We start from the raw sequence: 16798 nt of genomic DNA, 5'->3' as shown, positions 1-16798 counted from the left end.
TTGTGATAGTCTACAGAAAAATCACCAAATTAATAATGGCAATGCATCTCATACTTGAGATCTCTTGTGTTTGGCAGTGTTTTAAAATTGCAAAATGCTTTTACATGCATTACTGTTCCACTTGATATGCATCAGTTTTTTGCCTTCTCCAATCACTGTGGACTAAATCTTTACTTTCTCGGGAGGGATTTCTCAGACCTTATCCTCTCAGCGTTCCTTCTCAATCCAATCTCCCCTGTCTTCACAAGGATGTGGACATTGCCCTCAGCAACCCAATCTCCTTATGTGGTTAGCTTCTGTTTTGTTTTAATGGAGGGATGTTTGGTTAGGTCTTCCCCTCTCCCGTCTTCTCTCTTTCTCTACTGCAGTGTGAGCCAGCCCTTTGTCTTAGTTACTATTGGGCACACTCACCTACCATCAAGGTGTGAGCAAGAAACCAAGCCATACTTATCAGAAAAAGGATCATTTTAATCAAGATGCTGTTGACAAGATGGCTTTTCTCACGAGGTCAGCCCAGGGCACAGAGGTGATCACATCTGTGGCTCTTGGGTCCACTTCTTCCTTATTGCCACATGGAGCTCAAAGTGGAGGTTGAGCAAAAGAAATTGGAGTGACAGTAGCTTTCATATTAATGAAACCTTCCGGTTAGAAGGAGACACAACAGTTTTACCATTATTCTTTTTTCTATCCCACATATTTGTCAATCACTAATGCTTTTGTGAGGTCTTACTTCAGGGTTTGGCCATGAGAATTTGCCTTGCAGACCTTCTTAATACATGGAGCTTAATTGACCAAGGGCCCCCGTTGCTAGGCTTTAAAATGGTCTCTGAGGCCACACCTCCCATGCACTGCTCCCTGCCAATAGCTGGGCGCAGTGGGGATGCTAAGACAGCCCCATTCCTTGGGCAACACAGGACTCTTTGTTGGCTGACTTTGGCTCATTGACTCAGTGATGAATTTATAAATCGTGGCTGAGTCTTGGGCCCCTCCCCCCAGCCTTCTCTCCTTTTCTCTTGTATTCAGATTTGCTTTGTGGCCTGAAGGCCTTGCCATCCTCCCTGAGTATGTTCCTATTTTCTTTCACACAGGTGTTTTCCCTAATAAAGCCCTTGCACATTTAATCCTAGTCAGCATTTGCTTCCTGGAGAATCTAGAATAGGCAGAGCTGGCATCCTGTCAGCCTCTTCCATCTCTGTGTGCTGTGTGCACTTTGAGCTCTGTTTTGTTTCAGATGTAACTGTACTGTTACTTCTCTCTCCTCACCCTGCCTCAGAGCCACAGGAGAGTCTGTTATTAGTAGCACATTTATTACGCCCGTAAACACATAAGATGCTGTGTTGATCACCCTTTATTAGCTTATAGTCACCAGGCATACACCCGTGAGCACAGGACATTCAGAGAGAGAACAAAACCAGTAAATCAGAACAAAGTGAAGGTATTTCCATCCTTATGAGTCACACAAATGGGAAGGTTTACAGGTTTGGCAGCCATGTGGTTTCCAGACTGAGTGGGGATAAGGCTAGCAGTTGCCACTGCTCTAATCAATCTTAGTGATTGAGTGAAATCAGGCTCTGAATGCTGGACGGGGAGAGCCACTGAAGTGTCATGGATGAGTAAAGGAGAGCCTCTGCCTTCAGGAAGTCCTCACACCAGTGGTAACATGACTTCAAAAACCAAGGAAGCACTGTAAGCATAGTGACAAAAATTGTCTAGGGTACAGTGAGGGCACAAAGGCAGATGGGGTCATTTCTTAGGAAAATAGGAAATATTTCAGAAAGTGGCTAAGTTTGAAAGCTGCAGGGTTCTCTTGACTCATTCCACATTAGCGCCACAGTTTATTCGGCATGGTTGAAGCATGAGGTGCAATGTGTTGATGGGCAAAGGGGGAGCCATTGCAAACTATAAGGACTTTGCGCTTGAGAACTCTGTGCAATGGAAAGCTTAAAGGTGCAGGGTGGGAAGAAGTGAGACAGTCTCCTGGGACTGGGCCAACTCTGAGGCACAACAAATTCCAGAGTTCCCCTGAGTATCACACCAACCTACTGTCAATGAGACTCTGCCTGAAATCTTTCTTGGTTTCCTCCCTTTGCTTTCCTGCTTCCCTCACTCTATTCCAGATGCTCAGGGAGGACTGTCTTAATAAATCACGTGCATGTAAATCCTCACCTCAGGGTCTGCTTTTACTAAACCTGCCCTCAGACACCCCCAATTCCTGACATGTTCATCTGATTCACAAGTGCTCTAACTGAAAGTAAGAGCCCCCATATCTAGGCCTAAAGAGGAACTGTTGGTCAGAGTTCATGGCAATCCTGACCTGGAGTTAGGTTTCTCCTTAGCATTAGGTTCTAGACCTGTGCTGTCATAGGTCTTCCACGTGCTCCATAGCTGCATCTGATGGCCTCATTGGAAGCTGTTGTCACCTGGAGGACTTGAGAGTGTGTACTGGAGGGAAGTCAGTCCAGAAATAGATGGAGAGGGCAGGGTTTCAAGACCTGGAGCATCAGATGTCTTAAGTGTCCTTACCTCTGATAGTCTGTCCCTCTTTCCCAGGGAGAGCCAATGAGGGCTTTAACTCTGGGGCTTCAGGGAGAATTATACACACAGGAGAGTTCCCTCCAAGAACGATGGGCAACTGAAGACCAATATTCAAGAGGAGAGCCTCAAGAGGTTCATTCTCAACCACCCAGTGCCAAGAAAATGGAAAAGGGAAGAGGTGGGCTTCCAACACTCCACCTGGGCTCCTATAGGTTCAGCAACTTTTGAGGTCAGAGGGGGCAATGACAGGGAGAAAACTATCTCAGGTGTGCCTGAACCGCCTGTTAAGATGGGTAATTGTGGATTCAGGGAGAGGAGAGCAATGGAGGAAACAAGAAACAACAGAAGAATGAATGAATGAGAATTGCTTTGGAAAACACATTCCATATCAAATTTGGGACCAAACTGCAATTCTTCTTAGTTGTACTATTACAATGACCAGGTCACATGCTATTTTGAAGAAGTCAAGGATTGAGACCAGTCCACCATCATCACATCAGCCTACTCCCCACCCGCTACATATCCAGGGAACCATAAAGTATTTATTGCTTTGCAACCTGCTTCTTTAGCTCATCATAACACTTTTGAAATCCATCCATGTTGTTGAACTATCAGTTAGTAGTTCCTTTTTTATGGTTGAGTACTGTTCTATTATATGAACATCCCACAATTTGCTCACACTCCGGTTTGTGTCCTTCCACTGTCCATCTCTACCCCCACTTGTCCCCCTCTTTGTCTCCTTACTGCTTGCTCTGTGTACCCTCCTACTGTCATTCTCTTGTACTTTGCCTTTGTTATGTCAAGTTTTCAATACAGCAAAATGCAACTCACTTGAATCTTGAAGGCGTGAAAGAGGACTTAGGTACGATTTAGCTTTGGATAAAGGAAGTCCATGGGCCAGTTTTATAAACATGCACAGAGATGCAGGAAGGTGAAACAAGAATTGTTAAGACAGCCATGGCCCTAAGGGAGAGAATAATTTGTTGTCAGAGGCAGAGCATTATCTTCGTGCTATCGTGGGAAAGACAGAAGGCGAAGCCAAGGAAAGGGTGAGGTTAAGGAATTTATGTTCTCAATCTTGGCTGCAACTTATATTCCCCTGAGGGGTTTTAAAAATGGATATCAAAACTTATCATTAGAAATTCAGATTTATTTGATCTGGGATGGGGCTTGGCATAGAGTTCTAAATTCTCCACAGATGCTTTTAAACAAACAGCCAGGAATAAGACTTGCCTAGCATTGCAGATAAGCCAGCTACAAACCACCCCGCAGTGTGCATCTCATTCACAGCAGAGACTGAAAATCAGGCCCTTTATGCAGTTTGCATTCGCCTCTCAGGGGTGATGGTGAGAGAGCCTGGAACAAGGATCAGTGGAAAAGCAACAGATGAACCATGTCAATAGTGTTTCCTGTGCAGATATCCTTCTTCTAGAAGCATGCTCCTTACATTTGCTTGACCACAACTCACAATAAGAAACACATATTACACTGTGATTCAGTTCATACATGTAAATAGTTAAAATTTTGCAAAATTATACGTACCCTTACCATGTGCAATGAACTTTCATAGTTTTGTACTAAGTTGATTTCCTAATCCACCCATGAATTGAGAACATAGCTTGAAAAACATGGATTTAAAATGTTTTCTTAAAAGAAAGAAAGAAAGAAAGAAATAAAGAAAGAAAGAGAAAGAAAGAAAGAAAGAAAGAAAGAAAGAAAGAAAGAAAAAGAAAGAAAGAAAAAGTTTTCTTTAGGCATATTTTAAAAGAGAACTATGAGGACTTACTTGCCTCAACAATTCTCTAAATAGGAATTGAAACATATGAAAGCATTTTTATCTCTATGCTGTCCTTTATCATGCCATAAGAAACTTAAGAAGAAACCACTGTCTGATGAATAATCCAGAGGATGACAGGAGAGAGAGATGGCTTAAAATGCAACAGCTGAAGTTTTTCATGCTATTCTTAGAATGTTCCTATAGTGTAATGAGATCTAAAGTCCCATTGGAGAATATTGATCTCTGGGTAAAAATTTGGTAGACATGGTTTAGGCTAATCCTTTTGCCAATTCTTTTTTGCTTTCTCTGATGATTCCTTTCTCTCCTGAACCTCTCCAAAAGAACACAAGACTTCTGTGAAGGCTTACTCCTTGTCCCCACAAAGGTGACCCAGTGCCTCTCATGACTGTTGGCTCCTTCCAGACTGGAGCCTTTCATGTCTCTTCTACCAGACTCTCGTTTCTCACCAAATGGTTGTGTGTCCTTAGCTACTCCCTCAGCCTCCTCCAACCACTGTCCCCTAATCTGTGGATGATGGAACTGGACTTATTTGATCTCTAAAGGCCAACTAAGCGTTTACATTCTTGGGCTCTTTTTTGATGCTTTCCCTTCTCTTTAAATAGAAAGGAAAATCTAATGAAGAGGTGTGTTCTCTGTAAAATGTAACAGGCTGTTTGTAAATGTGCATATTCAAGATTAAGCACCTCTCTTCCTCCTGCCAAAGGGAGAAGGCCATCACTTTCTTTAGAAAAGAAGGATCTGGAGGGGAACCTGGGTGGCTCAGTCGGTTAAGCGTCTGACTCTTGATTTCGGCTCAGGTCATGATCTCAGGGTCATGGGATTGAGCCCCACATTGGGTTCGGTGCTGAATGTGGAGCCTGCTTAGGATTCTCTGTCTCCTTCTGCCCCTCTACTCCTCCCCCACTCTCTAAAGTTAAAAAATATAAATAAAAAAAGGGTCTGGAGAGCAAACTGGCAGCTGAGGAAAGAGTGGTAGGGATTTGGCTACCCAGTCTGCAGAAGCTGTGAGCAGGATATCACCAACTCCTGGCAGTGAACATGGAGTCCTGCATCACAGGAGGGAACTTATCCTCGAATTCACCGGTAATGCTTCCCCCTTCCAGGCTGCTGCTCACCACTCAGCCTGTCTTCTACAGCCTCTCACTGTGTTCTTGGTCTTGGTCTTTAGGACTGCATGGCTCTCACTCCAGCCATCAGTAGGATAAAGACTAAAAGACTCTCATTGAGGTTTCTTCCATTTTCTGTCTGCAGATCAAACCTCAGTGGATGCTGCCAGATACTCTAGTCCTGTGAACTGAGACTTCTGGAAGCCAGGCAACAAACAAACACAATCTTACCCTCAAAAGCTTCAGGAAGTAGCAGCCTGGTTAGTCTCTCAACTCTGAGGGCTACCTGTCTCATGAGCAGAATCTGGGCCCTGTCTTTGCAAACCTACGGAGCAGCCCAGAAAAAGTCAGTTATGTCCTGTTGGGGTCTGTGGAAAGTTAGGAAGCCATTTCCACTTCTGGATTATCATTAACCAATGCTAAGCAAAATGCACTTAGTCTGCACACATAATTTGTGATCCTGCTTTTTAATGAGGCTTAGGTAAACTTGCACTGGCTGTAGCACAAGCTTTTTACTTTAGCTCCTGTGCTCAAATAATCAACTCAAGGTAAAGAAAACCCTGCCCCTATGACAAATCAGGCAGCCCCTAAATGGGCCCACTGCATTGCTGTCTGGATCCCCTCCAGTACTAGTATGAGAACACTATTGTGTGGTGTTGGAATGCTGGCTAGATGGTGGGAAAACTGGCACAGGGTCAGTGAACACTGCTTTTAGCCTTCACCTGACCCTGGGGCCGCTCATTTAGGTCATTGTCAAGATGGGCTTTGTCTAGACCACCGTAGCCAAGGAAGACTTCAAAGAATGTAAGAGATATACCAAAATACCACAGAAGGGGCGCCTGGGTGGCTCAGTCGGGTGAGCGTCCGACTTCAGCTCAGGTCATGATCTCGTGGTCTGTGGGTTCGAGCCCCACGTCAGGCTCTGTGCTGACAGCGCAGAGCCTGGAGCCTGCTTCAGATTCTGTCTCCCTCTCTCTCTGCCCCTCCCCCACTCATGCTCTCTCTCTCTCTCTCTCTCTCTCTGTCAAAAATAAATAAACATTAAAGAAAAAAAATACCACAGAAGACCTAGAAGGGGCCTCCAATGGAAAATCATACTATTTCATCAGATGACATTTAGTAGAATAGTCATAGTGTCACAGTGGGTTAAGGTAAAAAATTAGAAGCTACATGAGGGCCCATCAATAGGACAAAGGAGAAATAAATCACGGCATATTCCAGCAGTGGGTCCTATAGAGCAATGATGAATGGATGAACCACGCTTGTCATCTGGAGCAGAGTGCTGAAGGTTATGCCTTTGAATGACTACAACCAACCTTGAAGATGAAGGAGGACAGGTCAGAGGAGGAAACAAGGAAAACCTTGAGCTGCTCTACCTGAGTCCTGACGACACCTGGAGCACAGGGACTTCCCAGAGGAGGAGTGCTAGAGAGAGATCATTGGTCCATGGCAGGCCTGGGTCCCAACAGTGGACGTGGTAAAGGGGGCAGGGCTGGTCATAAAATAGTTCCTTTAGTTTGTTCTTGGAAATCCAAGATGAAGTCAGGGACACTTTGAGCACTTGGTGGTGGGAAATAAAGGAGTCATGTATGGACCCACTTAACAGCAGAGGAAGTTGAGACTACAAAGAAAATGGTGGCAGGGCTGAGAATAAATTGAGGCCTTCTGAACCCAGCTGAGAGGGGTGACAGCTCACAGTCCCCAACAGGCAGCTCCATGGGTACAGCGAGAAGGCCAGTCCTGGAATCGGGCTGTAGGACAGTGAGACCGTGTAGGCAAACCAGGGAGGCTCTGTCTTCCCTGTTGTCCCTGTAGCCTGGGGGAGCACAAGTGGGGAAAGGAAGAAAGTAGAGTTGGACAGCAAAAGAGATGTGTGTTTAGAAGCTGCCTGGAAACCATCCTGAAGGGAGTCACTTTGCTCCTCTGCACTTAGCCTCTAGACACAGCTGCAGGCAAAGACAGAGGATGGCAGAACAGAGCCAAACCACAGTAGTTCGCAGGAGGCTGCACACAACAGACACAAGCAAGAAAGTGCCAGACCCAGGTCCTGGGCCTCTCGGATGGGGAAGCCATACTGCTCTTCTGATGGTCTCATATGGACCTTGACAGCAGAAAATGCCATTTGGATCTGAAAAGAGGCGACACTGTATTTAAAAGCATCCCAACCCCTGCTCCAACTCCTTTCCTCTGTTTCCTTCTCTAACTCATCTTCTGCTCTCACACTCCTGTTCTTTGCTCTCTTCTGCCCACCTTTTCCCTTTTTACCCTTTGCAGCTACAGTTTTAGGAGCATTTGCACACTGGACATGAAAATGGCTAGTTCTCCTTGTCTCTCTCTCTCTCTCTCCCTTTTTTTTTTTTCTTTTTTTCTCCTTGTCTCTTCAATGAAATGCCAAAAGAAAGATGGAATCCTCAGAATCCTTGATGGGTTGGTCGGGAAGTGGAACTCCAAGGGGACCTGAGTGCCATCACAAGAGAGCTATTTCTCCGCAGAAGTTCCTATGTTAAAGGATGGGGGCTGGGAGGGAGTGGGAGTCTGACCAACCACTGCCCCAAAGCTGGGGTGTGAGCATTTATGGGCCAGCAGATGTAACATTAAGAGCAAGCCCTTGTCGAATCTCAGAATTTGGCAGCCTAGATGGACACACTCTCACCCATCACCAAAGAGGGCCTGCTGGCTTACCTTTCCAGCTTAGGGTCAATGCCCCAGCCCTGAGAGCTCAAGTCAAGGACAGTGATCCTGGAGCACTCACAGAAGCACCCAGACCCAGGGAGGGCACACAGGCATCCCCACTCACCCAGTGCTGTATAATAGTCACTTCGAGACTGACCACACATGTAGTACTCTGGACTGTCAAAAATAGAACATGGATTGTCATTGTCTGTTCTCCTGCAGAAATAGCATGGTTTTGTTCTCCCCCAGTGATAGCTATCTTGGAAAACCATGTGGTGGATGAGGTTTCCTGAGGATGCTCCTTTTCCTACGTAAGAAAATAGGAGATAGCTAAACGATCCGATGGGAGGAGCTCAGGTGATCATTCTTCAAGTTGCACAGCTTTGGCCCAGGCATTGACTACTGAGATGAGCAGCTCTCTGGGAAACAGAAACCACATGGAATGAATTCAACAGATATTGGAGGCTCAACATTCAAAAAGCCAACACCAAATTAACATAGCTAGAAAGAGCAGGAAATAGCTTCCATACCTAGGGCCAGAAAACCAGAAAGAATATATATAAGGGGATTGTAAAGTCTGGACGCTTGGAAGAGAGGCCCCGTGAAGCTGGAACCTGGAGCTGTGAGGTGAAGCTGCTGTCTAGCCATTGCTGTTACCTCAGGCAATCAGAGGGGACAAAGCCCCCAGAATCAGGACCCAAACCTTTGGGAGGAGGCTCAGTACCTGGCTGATGCTGGCTCCTCAGGAATTCGAAGGAGGGACCCTGCAAAGCTCGCAGCTGAGGAGAAGGGGAAGCCCACCTTTGGTAGAACCTCCAGAGTCTAAACAAGACCCTTGCAGCACTGAGATCCAGAGGGGACATTGCCACACTGCTGCAAGAGCTCTGAAGAGGCACCTGTTTGCCACCAGGACTCAGAACAGGAGGCACAGGGCTGCTGACGCAGATATCTCTGAAGGAGCACACTGAAAATCCTTCTGGGAATAGGAGGAAAACACTAGAATCTGGGGCCAACTGTAACTACTGGAAACAACTGCCAAGATGAAGCACTATTGCTGAAGTGATGTAGAAAAGGAACAGTGAGCAAACAGGAAGAAGCAAATCCTTCTCATTTTCCTGCCTTCTAGTGCTCCCATTAGTAGACTCAAATGGGAGAGAGCTGGTTTGTAGGTACTCAGGAAATCAGTGTTTGAAGCTGACATACAGTAACTTCAAATTCATTGTATGTTTATTTACTTTTGAGAGAGAGAGAGAGAAAGAGAGTATGTGAGCAGGGGAGGGGCAGAGAGAGGGAGATACAGAATCTGAAGCAGGCTCCGGTCTCCGAGTTGTCAGCGCAGAGCCCGACACTGGGCTCAAACTTATGAATCCTGAGATCATGACCTGAGCTGAAGTCAGATGAGCCAACAGCCACCCAGGCGCCCCAACAGACAGTAGCTTCAAAACCAACACATCTCACATCCTCAACACAGGCTCTCTCCTTTCTTCCCAGAAGTCTTTTCTCTTCTCAAGATCCATAGCTAGCATCTGGTCCTCCCCTAAATTCCTGCATGAACATCACTTCTTATGTTTGAAAAGCTTTGTTTTAAGTCCTCCTCACTGAAGTTTGTTACCCTAACTAGGCCTATTTCTGCCCTTGTGAATAGGTCTCTCTGTTCCTTTTCCTCTGGTTTCAGTGACAATCTTGAGCGAGAGAGGGACTCAAAGGATGAACAAATGCCGATTCTAAAACACAGCCATTTGGGATGTGGCCTGGTCACTAATGGCTGTTGTCGCTAGGATAGGAGTAACTCCAGCATAAGTGACGAAGAGACAAAGTATCAGGGAGCCGGGCTCTGAGTCTCTCTGTCTAAATACCCTCGTAATGCGACCACCACCCACTGGCTCTGAGCCTTAAGCAAACTGACTCATAAAGTCACCTCATCATCAGGGGGATCAGCTGAGCTTAGAGCTGGCAATACTATTTGTAATCGAACATTAAATACAAATGTTAAACGACCGTATGTGATTGCTGATCATCTACTATGCTACTTTTATAATCAAGAATTTCTAATATATTATCCAAAAAAACCCCATTATTTGCCACCGGAAAAAAAAAATCAGACCTATATTCTTTCATCTTAAAATGGGAGAGTTTGTGAAGATGGTTTTGGTGTAATTCCGGTATTAATATTCTATCAGATTAAATATAAATAATATTTTAAAAATCCGAATCTACTTTCAGTTGATAGAATTCAATAGCATGTATACAAAGAGTACTTAAAAAATTGGCAGTCATCATTAAAGGAAGACATTATCTTCTGGGCAGGGGATGTTCCTTAGTATTTAGAGGTAAGTAGTCTGGGTGCAATTTCCTGTGGCACCCTCAAAACCTGAGCACCTGAGCAAATACATTATTTGGCCTCCGTAATCTTCAGCTTCTTTTCTGATAAACTAGATGCAATAATAACACTTCCTCAAAGTTAGTAGGAGGTTTAACTGAGTTAATGTTTAGGGGCACCTGGGTGGCTCAGTCGGTTGAGCATCTGACTTTGGCTCGGGTCATGATCTCATTGTTCACAAGTTCAAGCCCCCCACCAGGCTTGCTACTATCAGCTCAGATCCTCTATATTTCAGATCCTCTATCCCTCTCCCTCTCTCTCTCTGCCCCTCCCCTGCTCATACTCTCTCTCTCAAAAATGAATAAACATTAAAAAAAAAAGTCTTTTTCCAACACAATGGCAGGTCCCATTGTTACTGGAGAAGAGAGTTCAGAAATGTGTTTGAGACATTTCACAATGCAATAGCACGGCATAGCTAGATGTGGAGCAGGGTAGAGTAAGGCACAACTTTCAAAAGTGATTTTCCCTCATCTTTCTGCCTTCGCTTTTTAAAAATCATTTTGCTGCACGTGTGGAGGCACTCAGGATCAAACATGTGGTACCAACAGTCTAGCAGCAGAGCCACAGAGACAGATGGTTACTCCAGGACATCCTCCTCAGTCTCAGGCTTCAACCTCAGTTAGAACGGAGAGACAAGGTGGGTCAGATAAGTCCTTCCCCTGCCACACTCGAGCATCTCTTGACAAGCTCAGTGGCAACATCACTAAACGCCACTCACATGCAGATCATGGGTTACGCCCCAAATACCCAAGGGCCAGATTTTACCATGCTCTATAGAAAGGTCACATTCTTGGACCACATCCAGGGGCTTTGTGGCAACCTCCCTCCAGCAAATCAGTCAAGATTCCTCCTGAGCCCTGTCACGTTCGGTGTATTGGTGACCTGAATAAAAGAATAAAAGAGTGTCATCAGATGTGCAGGTCGTCATCAAAATGGGTGACCGCCACTATCTTAAAGGAGATTAATTGTAAAGTGACCTTAGACAGCCAAAATGAAATGTAAAACCAACAAGTATAAGAATAACATCCATGCGGGGCGCCTGGGTGGCGCAGTCGGTTGAGCGTCCGACTTCAGCCAGGTCACGATCTCGCGGTCCGTGAGTTCGAGCCCCGCGTCAGGCTCTGGGCTGATGGCTCAGAGCCTGGAGCCTGTTTCCGATTGTGTCTCCCTCTCTCTCTGCCCCTCCCCCGTTCATGCTCTGTCTCTCTCTGTCCCAAAAATAAATAAAAAACGTTGAAAAAAAATTAAAAAAAAAAAAAGAATAACATCCATGCAAACAAAAAAAACAAACACAAAAGCATCCCACAGGCAGAAGTGGTAGTGGGAAGTGAGACATTAGAAGGTCAAAACTGACCTCAATTTAAATGAAACATCAATATAGCCCACTGTGAGGAAAAGGACAATGGTATTGGAGTATATCAAGAAGAATATCAAAAGTCAGGGGGATAAAACCTTTTACTGGATTAATTAGTCATCATTAAGTAGAATATTACATTTATGTTTTAGTATTTTTTTGAAGAGTGTGAAAATTTAAAAACTGGAGAGGACTCAAAGAAGAAGAAGAAATATCTAAAACTCTCTAATTTTTTATCGGAGGAAAAAGCCATAAAATCTGTTTTGGTTAAGAGAGACTGAGGGATGACTTTACATCAGTCCTCGAAAATGGAGGGGAGGAGGTGAAAGATATTGTACTTGTATATAGAGGATTGAACAAGCAGTAGTATTGTAGATTTTTTAAGGTGGTTGGTTGGCAGTTTGGGCAGAAAGGTACCAGAAGACTGCAGATGGCTATTAAAATAAGCAAAGCCCAGAGTGTACACTTTTTGAGCTGTTGCACTGGGTGTTGGCTTGGCTAGACAGCCAAAGGAAAGAACCTCCCTGGATAGGAAGCTCTCCTTATATTCTACTTCTGTGCTTGTAACGCCAATTAACTGGCAATTTTGTTGGAGCTTGGACTGCAAGCAGTGCCTCAGGCTCTAAGCTCTGGCTGTTGAGGCCCCTGCTCCATAATCAAGCCCTCTTAATTGTCCTGGGTGCTAATGAAGCTTCTGACTACAGATAGGATTCTCCAGAGACTCTATCTCAACAGTAAATATCCTCCTCCCCACCCAATTAAAAACCCATTTGTTTCTATCTTCATTTAATCCATTTTTTCTTTGGTCTCACACTCCTCTGGATGGTCCTCATCCTCCTCTCACAGCATCCTCTGCATAGTTAGTTGATAAGTCCTCCCCATCTGAATAGATCTGACATTAACCATGCCATTGTTCTATCTCCCATGAGGGGTTGCTCTAACGATCTCATGTTCCTCTGGGATCCTCTTTTTTGACCTGACTTTTATCCATCATGATTTCTTTCAGCCCAGCAAGGTGGCTTAGCAAAAAGCCTAGAACTATGGAGATCCAGACTAATCTCTGTTCTCTCTTTCACCAAGAGAAGACAATAACAGAAGACTTCATGAAGAAATGATCCATATGAGAGCTGAGATCACCTAACAGAGCAGAAGGAAAAAAAATGGAATGGAAGGAGCCAAAGACCCATACTAGGGAAGCAGTGTTTTCCTTTGTTGCCCAAATCAGGTGGAACGCTCTTTCCTACAAACAGGGACACTACCATTGAAAGACCACCACGAACAAAGGACTTGCCTGCTTCAGCTGAGTCACTCTTACTGCAGTTAGGGCTTTGGGGGTCATCACCTCAAGTTGTTTGCTTAATGGTGGGGTTTTTCCTTTGCATGAAAATCTGGGGAATTTGTCTCAAATGTGGTTTCTCAGGCTCTATACCCAGCTATTTTTTTTAATTCAGGTATAATTAAAGTACAGTATTATGTTAATTTCAGGTGTACGATATAATGATTCAACAATTCTATACATTTCTCAGTGCTCATCACGATAAGTGTACTCTCAATCCCCTTTACCTACTTGACCCATCCCCCCACCCACCATCCCTCTAGCAATTGCCAGTTTGTTCTCTATAGTTAAGAATCTGGGTTTTTGGGGGGTGCCTGGGTGGTTCAGTCAGTTAAGCATCTGACTTTAGCTCAGGTCATGATCTCACAGTCTGTGAGTTTAAGCCCTGCGTCGGGCTCTGTGCTAACAGCTCAGAGCCTGGAGCCTGCTTCAGATTCTATGTCTCCCGCTCTCTCTGCCCCTCCGTGCTTGTGATCTATCTCTCTAAAAAATAAATAAAAAATTAAAGAATTTTTTTAAAAAAAGAGTCTTCCTTTTTCTGTTTGTTTTGTTTCCTAAATTCCACATATGAGTGAAATCATATGGTATTTGTCTTCCTCTGATTTATTGCACTTAGCATTATATCCTGTAGCTCCATCCCATGTTTTTGCAAATGGCAAGATTTTGTTCTTTTTAAGGCTGAGTAATATTCCATTGTATATATATATACACCATATCTTTTTTTTTTTTTTTTTTGAGAGAGACAGACAGAGAGAGAGAGAGAGAAAGTGCAATAGTCAGGGAGAGGGGTAGAGGCAGAGAATCCTAAGCAGGCTCCACATTCAGTGCTCAGCACAGAGCCACACACAGGGCTCAATCCCATGACCCTGAGATTATGACCTGAGCCGAAAGCAAGAGTCAAATGTTCAACCGATGAACCACCCAGGCACCCCTGTACCACATCTTCTTTCTCCATTCCTCTGTGGATGGACACCTGGGCTGCTTCCATAATTTGGCTATTATAAATAGTACTGCAATAAACATAGGGGTGCATATCTTTTCAAATCAGTGCTTTTGTTTTCTTTGAGTAAATACCCAGTAGTGGAATTATTAGATCATATTGGTAGTTCTATTTTTAAATTTTGAGGAATTTCCATGCTGTTTTCCACAGTAGCTGTACCAGCTTACATTTCCATCAACCACACACTAGGGTTCCTTTTTCTCCACATCCTCCCTCGCCAACGCTTGTTAGTTCTTGTGTTTTTCATTTTAGCCATTCTGATGAGTGTGAGGTGATACCTCATTTTGATTTTGATTTGCATTTCCCTGATAGTGAATGATGTTGAGTATCTTTTCATGTGTCTGTTGGCCATCTTTGGAAAAATGACTATTCATATCCTCTGCCTTTTTTAATTTGATTATTTGGCTTTTTGGTGTTGAGTTGTATAAGTTCTTTATATATTATCAATATTATGCTCCTTATTGGATACATAATTTGCAAAATATTTTCTCCCATTCAGTAGATTGTCATTTTGTTTTGTTGATGATTTCCTTCACTGCGTAAAAGCTTTTTATTTTGGTGTAGTCCCAATAGTTTAATTTTGCTTTTGTTTCCCTTGCTAAAGGAGACATACCTAGGAAAATATTTCTACATCTGATGTCAAAGGGGTCACTGCCTATGTTTTCTTCTAGGAATTTTATGGTTTCAAGTCTCACACTTAGGCCTTTAATCCATTTTGAGTTTATTTTTGTACATGGTATAAGAAAGTGGTCCAGTTTCATTCTTTTGCATGTAACTGTCCAATTTTCCCAGCACCATTTATTGAAGAGACTGTTTTTTTTCCCTTGTATATTCTTGCCTTCTTTGTTGTAGATTACTTGACAATAAGTAAAGCATAAGTTTATTTGTAGACTCTCTATCCTGTTATATTGCTCTATGTGTCTATTTTTATTCCAGTACCATACTATTTTGGTTACTATAGCTTTGTAGTATATCTTGAAATCTGGGATTGCAATACCTCCAATTTTATTCTTTTTCAAAATTGCTTTGGGTATTTGGGGTCTTTTGGGTTCCATAAAAATTTTAGGATTATTCGTTCTAGTTCTGTGAAAAATGTTGTTGGTGTTTTGATAAGGATTACATTAAATCTGTAGATTTCTCTGAGTACTAGAGACATTTTAACAATATTTGTTCTTCCAATCCATGAGCATGGAATTTTTTCCCATTTATTTGTGTCATCTTCAACTTCTTCCATCAACATTTTATAGTTTTTGGAGTACAGGTCTTTTACCTCCTTGGTTAAGTTTATTCCTAGGTATTTTTTATTCTTTTTGGTGCAACTGTAAATAGAATTTTTTTTCTTCCAAGATTTTATTTAAATTCAAGTTAGTTAACATATAAAATGTATATATATACCACATCTTCTTTATACATTCATCAGTTGATGGAAATTTGGGCTCTTTCCATAATTTGGCTCTTGTTGATAGTGCTGCTATAAACACTGGAGTACATGTGCCCCTTAGAATCAGTATTTTTGTTTCCTTTGGATAAATACCTAGTAGTGCAGTTGCTGGGTCATAGGGTAGCTCTATCTTTAACTTTCTGAGGAAGCTTCCACACTATTTTCCAGTGTCGTTGCCCAAGTTGTATTCCCACCAACAGTGTAAGAGGAATTGTTTTCTTAATTTCTCTTTCTGCTGCGTCACTATTAGTGTATAGAAATGCAACAGATTGCTGTATATTAATTTTGTATCCTATAACTTTACTGAATTCATTTATGAATTCTGATGGGTTTTTGGTGGAATCTTTAGGGATTTCTATATATAGTATCATGTAATCTGCAAATAGTGAAAATTTTACTCCTTTCTGACCAATTTGGATGGGTTTTATGTCTTTTTCTTGTCTGATTGCTGTGGCTATGACTTCCAGGACTGTGTCGAGTAAAAGCGGTAATAGGGGCGCCTGCGTGGCTCACTCGATTGAACATCTGACTCTTGATTTCAGCTCAGGTTGTGATCCCAGGGTCATAGGATCAAGCCCCACATTGGGCTGCATGCTGAGTGTGGGGCCTGCTTAAGATTCTCTCTCTCTCTCTCTCTCTCTCTCTCTCTCTCTCTCCCTCTCTCAAAAAAAAAAAAAAAAGGTGATAAGACTGGACATCCTTGTCTTGTTCCTGATCTTAGAGGAAAAGCTCTCAGTTTTCACCAATGAGTATAATGTTAGCTGTGAGTTTTTCACATATTCCCCCAGATATTTTTTAATAAGCACACCAATGACTATGATGCTGGGATTGGGAGCTTTCTTTACTGACGTTAATTTGAACATCCAGAAACTCTCCTGGTTAATGCTTCCTTCTATTTTATTTTTATTTAATTAAATTTATTTATTTATTTTTCCTTCTCTATTCTTTCTCTATTCCTTCCTGCTCTATGTAAGCAGAATAAGCTCAAAGAGGATAGTGAAGGGGCACCTGGGTGGCTCAGTCGGTTTAATATCCGACTTCAGCTCAGGTCATGGTCTCAGCTCAGCTTAGGTTCATGAGTTTGAGCCCTGTGTCGGACTCTGTGCAGACAGCTCAGAGCCTGGAGCCTGCCTCAGATTCTGTGTGTGTCTCTCTCTTCCCTTCCCCTGCTCACA

The sequence above is a fragment of the Prionailurus bengalensis genome, chromosome C1, assembly GCF_016509475.1.
Source record: "Prionailurus bengalensis isolate Pbe53 chromosome C1, Fcat_Pben_1.1_paternal_pri, whole genome shotgun sequence".
Taxonomy (NCBI): domain Eukaryota; kingdom Metazoa; phylum Chordata; class Mammalia; order Carnivora; family Felidae; genus Prionailurus; species Prionailurus bengalensis.
This window is presented reverse-complemented; position numbering follows the sequence as displayed.